Here is a 6,001-nt window from a genome sequence, read left to right on the forward strand (position 1 = left end):
ACTCCCTGCTCAGCGGGGAGTCTGCTTCTCTCTCTGCCTTTGCCTGTCCTCCCTACTCATGCTCTCTCTCTCTCAATAGATAATTTTTTTTTTTTAAAGGAGGAAAATTAAAGGCTAGATTGAGGTCTAACATCCACTTAGTAGGAGTCCCAGAAGAAAATAATAGAATAGAAGAAAGGCAAAATTTTGAAGACATAATCCCTGAGAATGTCCCAGGGAGATGCAAGACACAAATCCACAGATCCAGAGACATGTTTGTAAAGGAATAATTAGGCTGACAGCAGACTTCTCAACCACAACAATGGAATCCAGGGACAATGGAATAGCCTCTTCAAAGTGTTCAGAGCAAATATTGATCTAAAACTGCTACCATCCCAGTTATATTTTAATTAATACTAAATTAGTATATTAATTGTAAAATAGCCCTGCCCCCTTCATCCAGGCTGGAAGCCAATGTATGTTCGGCTCATTGCCAGCAAGAGCCTCCCATCTGGCTGGCTGGGCTCTGTTCTGGGGAGTGGAAGATGCCCTCCCAGTCTGTGGTGGGTGCAGGGTTGCTAGAAAGAACCAGAACCTCCCATAACCCAACTGCAGAACATTCAGGGGCCCTCAGAGCTGAAGACATAATGTGACGAGTTATTATTAGTCCCCAGATGCTATTGGCCATACTTTATTTGATTTTACTTTCTTCTGTAGCCAACAGAGTACACATTTCATCCTGGGACCTGCTGTAAGCATGACAACCCCATCATCTCCTTAACGTTTGCATGACCTGCAAGGCCCCTGGAGGAGTGGCCCATTCCCGCCAGATAATGAAGTCACTATGGAGCAGGCTGAGTGATTTGCCCAAGTGGTCCCAGCTAGTAAATGGAGATCCCAGTGCTAGGCTGGGTCCTAGAGGGGCAGCTCATGGGGGGTCTACCAGCCCTGAACAGGGATTCCTTCCTTAATTTTGATTTTTGTGTTTGATTTTTTGTTGTTGTTTTGAATAGGTAATAAATTCATAGGAATTAAAAATCAAAATGATTGTGGGGCGCCTGGGTGACTCAGTCGGTTAAGTGTTGGACTCTTGATCTCAGCTCACGTCTTAATCTTAGGGCTGTGAGTTCAAGCCCTGCTTTAGGCTACTTTAAAAAAAAAATCAAAATGATTGTGAAGATACATGCATTCGTTTTCTACAGCTGCCATCACAAATGACCACACTTGTAGAGACTGAAAACAGCACTTTATCTGTCACAGTTCTGGAGATGGGTCCTACTCCAGGTTTCACAGATGAAAATCAAGGGTCTAGGGAAGAATCCACTTCCAGGAGCACTCAGGTTATTTGCAGAGTTCAGCTCCCTGTGGTTGTGGGGTGAGGTCCCATTTCTTTATTGGCTATTGGCCGGGAGCCTTCCACTCCCCAAAGCCATCAGAATCCTTGTCACTTTGCTCCTTCATGTTCAAGCCAGGAACCATGTGTGGATTCCTTCTCCTGCTTTGCATCTCACTCAGCTCCTTCCACCTCCTACTGAGTTTTCTCTTAAGGGCTTGCATGATTTGATTGGGCCCACCTGGATCTCTTTGCGGCAGGTAATGTACTACCTTCATTCACAAGTTCTGGGAACTAGGGGTGGTATCTCTGAGTGCCATGTTACCACTGAAAACTATGAGATGTTGATGAAAGTAATAGAAGACACAGAGAAATGGAAATACATCCCACGTTCATGGTTTAGAAGAAGTAATACTGTTCAGATGTCCATCCTACACAAGCCATCTACAGGTTCAATGCAATTCCCATCAAAACCCCAAAGACGTTTTTCACAAACATAGAAAAAGCAATCCTAAAATTCATATGGAGCTGTGCCCTGGGTGGCTCAGTTGATGAAGCATCTGCCTTTGGCTTGGGTCATGATCTCGGGGTCCTGGGATCAAGTCCCAAATCGGGCTCCCTGCTCAGTGGGGAGCCTGCTTCTCCCTCTCCCTCTGCCCCTGCTTGTGCTCTGTCAAATAAATAAATAAATAAAATCTTTAAAAATAAATAAATAAAATTTGGGATGCCTGGGTGGCTCAGTCGTTAAGCATCTGCCTTCAGCTCAAGTCATGATCTCGGGGTCCTGGTCCAAGGAGTACATCAAGCTCCTTGCTTGGTAGGGAGCCTGCTTCTCCCCCTGCCTGCCGTTCCCCCTGCTTGTGCTCTCTCTCTCTCTGACAAATAAATAAATAAAATCTTAAAAATAAATAAATGAAATCATATGGAACCAGGAAAGTCCTGAATAACCACAGCAACCCTGAGAAGGAAAAACAAAGCTGGAGGCACCACACGTCCTGATTTCAAACTGTACTACAAAGCTCTAGTCATCAAACTGTCTGATATCGGCATGAAAACAGACACATAGATGAATGCAACAGAATTAAGAGCCCAGAAATAAACCGATGTATATACAGTCAATATTTGACGAGGGAGCATAATGGGGACAGACAAACTCTTGCCTAAATGGTCTTGGGAACACTGGATAGCCACATGCAGAAGAATGAAACTGGAACCCAACTAACACTGCTCACAAAAATTAACTCAAAATGGATTAAAGACTGGTAAGACCTGAAACCAAAGAATTCATAGAAGAAAATGGAGGAGAAAATCTCCTTGACATCAGTCTTGGCAACAATTTTTTGGATCTGACATCAAAAGCCCAGGCAATAAAAGCAAAAATAAACAGTGGGACCACATCCAACTAAAAAGCTTCTGCACAGTGAAAGAAACAATTAACAAAATTAAAAAACAACATACAAAAGGGGAAAAAATATTTGCAAACCATCTATCTGATGAGGGGCTAGTATACAAAATATATAAAGAACTCATACAACTAAATGGCAAAAAAACAAATAATGCAATTTAAAAATGGACAAAGGATCTGGATGGAAATTCCTCCAAAGAAGATCTATGAAAGGCCCACAGGTACATGAAAAGATGCTCAACATCACCAGACAACAGGGAAGTGCAAATCAAAACCAGTGAGGTTCCATCTCACACCTATTAGGATGGTCATCATCCTAAAAAAAGTAGAAATAATGAGTGTTTTGAGGATGTGGAGAAAGGGGACCCTTGTGCATTGTTGGTGGGAGTGCAAACTGGTGCAGCCATTCTGGAAAACAGTATGGAGGGGCCTCGAGAAATACACAGAAATACCATAAGATCCAGCAGTCCCACCTCTGGGTAAAGAGCTGCATGCACCCCCGGAAAGCCGCTGAGAGAGTCGATCTTAAATGTTCTCGCCGCACACGGCGGAGGCCGTTCCGTGAGGCGATGCTGGTGGTGACTCACCGCGGAGACCATTCGGCAGCCCCTGCTGTTACGAGAACAGGCCCCTTCCCAAGGGCAGTACTCCAGGGAGTGTTGACTGGGCTCCTGAGTCCATCCCTGGAGCAGAGTGGGGCGGGGAGTGTCTGGTGCGAGCAAACAGGGTGTCAGACCAAAGCCCATTTGTGGACTCTTTACATTTCAATACGATACTTGAGCAGATGTAACTTACCATGTCGGGGCAGTTTCCGGGTCCTTCCGCTCATCACCTCCTGGTGCTGTTGCTGCAGGTGAGTGGGGGACGAGGGCGCGAGTGTCCTCAGGCTGCCACGTGAAGCCCCCCACACGGGGGCCTTAAACAGCGCTGTGACACCGTCCCCTGTAAGCCGTGGGGCCGACATACAGCATCAGCCTGGAGGAGCCGTGGGGCTGGGGGGCTGGCTGCTGTGCACCAGCTCCTGGCCCAGAGGCTCAGAGCACACGATCTTATCAACGCTGGGGAGCGCAGGGGTAGCACACTCGCCCCACAGACAGGGAACGGGGGTGCAGGGAGGCGGGAGTCACCACCAGTGTGCCCATCAGGAGGAAATGGAGCAGAGCCAAGAGCGCGTCGCTGCCCCACAGCCTCTCCCAGAATGAAGGGCTAAGGCCCCGAGAGGCTATAATCAACACCCCACAAACCCAGGGTCGGAACGCTGCCAGGGGTGCGCCCCTCGTGCTGACACGGCTGTCTGCATGAGGGGCCACAAGAGACAGGAGCTACCGTGGCCCTGGTCTTCCGCCGACCGTCAGGGTGGGCCCAGGACTGGCCAGGATGTCCCCACAGGGGCCCCAGGCCTCCGGGAGCTGTCACAAAGCTTCGGGCGGGAGGGCATCCTGGAATCGCCAGGAATGCACCCACCGCTGGCTTTTCCCCCAAGTTCCCAGGGGACAACTGAAGTATAGATTCCCGTCCAGGCTCTGCGGGTCCAGTGACCTGGCCGACAGGGCCTTGGAGGGGTGGGGTGGGGCCGCCAGGCACCCAGGGTCAGGCCGTGGCCGTCAGGGAGAGGCACCTCGCCCCTTACATGTAACCTCCATACACAAATATACACACACTGCCCAGAACAAGACGTGTCGTTCCCGTGCTCCCAGCACTCATACCCCCCGTCCCTGAACTTCATGTAAATGCACCACACACAGTAGGAATTGCCTCATGTCCGCCTTCTTTGCCCAGTCTTACTAAGGGTCTCAGGGTTCTCTAACTGCTCCTAGAGCGGCACTGTGTGGATTTTCCACAACTCATGGCTCCGTTCTCCTACTGACAGCCTTCTGAGCTGTCTCCGCTCCCTGGCTGCCCTGCAGGTTGGCTCACAGGTGCAAGGGCACCTGGGACCCTTGCCTGGCACGGACCCTCTTCCTCCCATTAAGGCCCACAGCGACCGCGGAACCCCGTGCACGGAGGCCTCCAGTGTCCCAGCCTCACCCCGCTTGGCTCCAGCTGCGCTGCACTGAGTCCCCCCAAATCCCCGCCCCAACCTCCCCTCCCAGGTCGGCCTCCTGTGAGCACCATTTCCCAGAAGGGGAAGGAGCTCAGAGAAATTAAGCCATTTGGCCCAGTAAGCACAGCTGGAGGGGGGGGGCCTGCGTGTCCTGAGCGGGGCCTTGCAGCCAGGTTCTGAGGACTCAAAGCCCAGAGCCAGAGCCGCCAGGCCTCGGCTGGGGGCGTGTGTGCACGTCCGCACGGGGGTGGGGGGCTGCACGTCCGCACGGGGGTGGGGTGGGGGCTGCACGTCCGCACGGGGGTGGGGGGCGTGGGGGGCTGCACGTCCGCACGGGGTTGGGTGGGGGCTGCACGTCCGCACGGGGGTGGGGGGCGTGGGGGGCTGCACGTCCGCACGGGGGTGGGGTGGGGGCTGCACGTCCGCATGGGGGTGGGGAGCGTGGGGGGCTGCACGTCCGCACGGGGTTGGGTGGGGGCTGCACGTCCGCATGGGGATGGGGGGCGTGGAGGGCTGCACGCCCGCACGGGGGTGGGGGGCGTAGGGGGCTGCACGTCCGCACGGGGGTGGGTGGGGGCTGCACGTCCGCACGGGGGTGGGGGGCGTGGGGGCTGCACGTCCGCACGGGGGTGGGGGGCGTGGGGGGGCTGCACGTCCGCACAGGGGTGGGGTGGGGGCTGCACGCCCGCACGGGGGTGGGGGGGCGTGGGGGGGCTGCACGTCCGCACGGGGGTGGGTGGGGGCTGCACGTCCGCACGGGGGTGGGGGGCGTGGGGGCCTGCACGTCCGCACGGGGGTGGGTGGGGGCTGCACGTCCGCACGGGGGGGGCGGCGCGTAGGGGGCTGCGCGCGTGGGGCCTCTTTGTCCTCAGCTGCTTTATGGAAGCCGCTCTTTGACCTCCCCGTCGCGCTCGGGCAGGCCACACCAGCCTCCTTCTGTGTCTCGCCAGAAGCTACATGGAGCTGGCCAGACCAAGCTGTGTGGGCTGATGGCCGAGTGGTGACGGCCCTGGTGCCCTGCTCACAACACTCAGTGTTGACCGGAACATCCCTGAGAACATGAGGTGTGCAAACACTAGACTAGAGACACCTTCTCCAGCCCTGGCCGGGAGGGACAGGAGCAGCCCTGCAGCCTACCTGGGAGCAGGGGATGGGCAGAAAGGGCCCACAGGGTCAGGGCGGGGCCTCCTGTGGCCAGAGTCGATGTCACTCAGTGCTTAGTTTGGACCAAGCTGGATGG

At 54.0% G+C, this 6,001-nt stretch overlaps 1 protein-coding gene across 1 annotated transcript in view; it reads right to left on the bottom strand.

Moving 5' to 3' along the window:
• Positions 1–6,001, bottom strand: part of DPEP1 (dipeptidase 1) — a 38,695-nt gene that overhangs the window by 26,955 nt on the left and 5,739 nt on the right. The window lies entirely within an intron of this gene.

This window comes from Mirounga angustirostris, unplaced genomic scaffold (genome assembly GCF_029215605.1).
Source record: "Mirounga angustirostris isolate CCGP_5_RB_7025 unplaced genomic scaffold, mMirAng1.0.hap1 SCAF_16, whole genome shotgun sequence".
In the NCBI taxonomy this organism is placed as follows: domain Eukaryota; kingdom Metazoa; phylum Chordata; class Mammalia; order Carnivora; family Phocidae; genus Mirounga; species Mirounga angustirostris.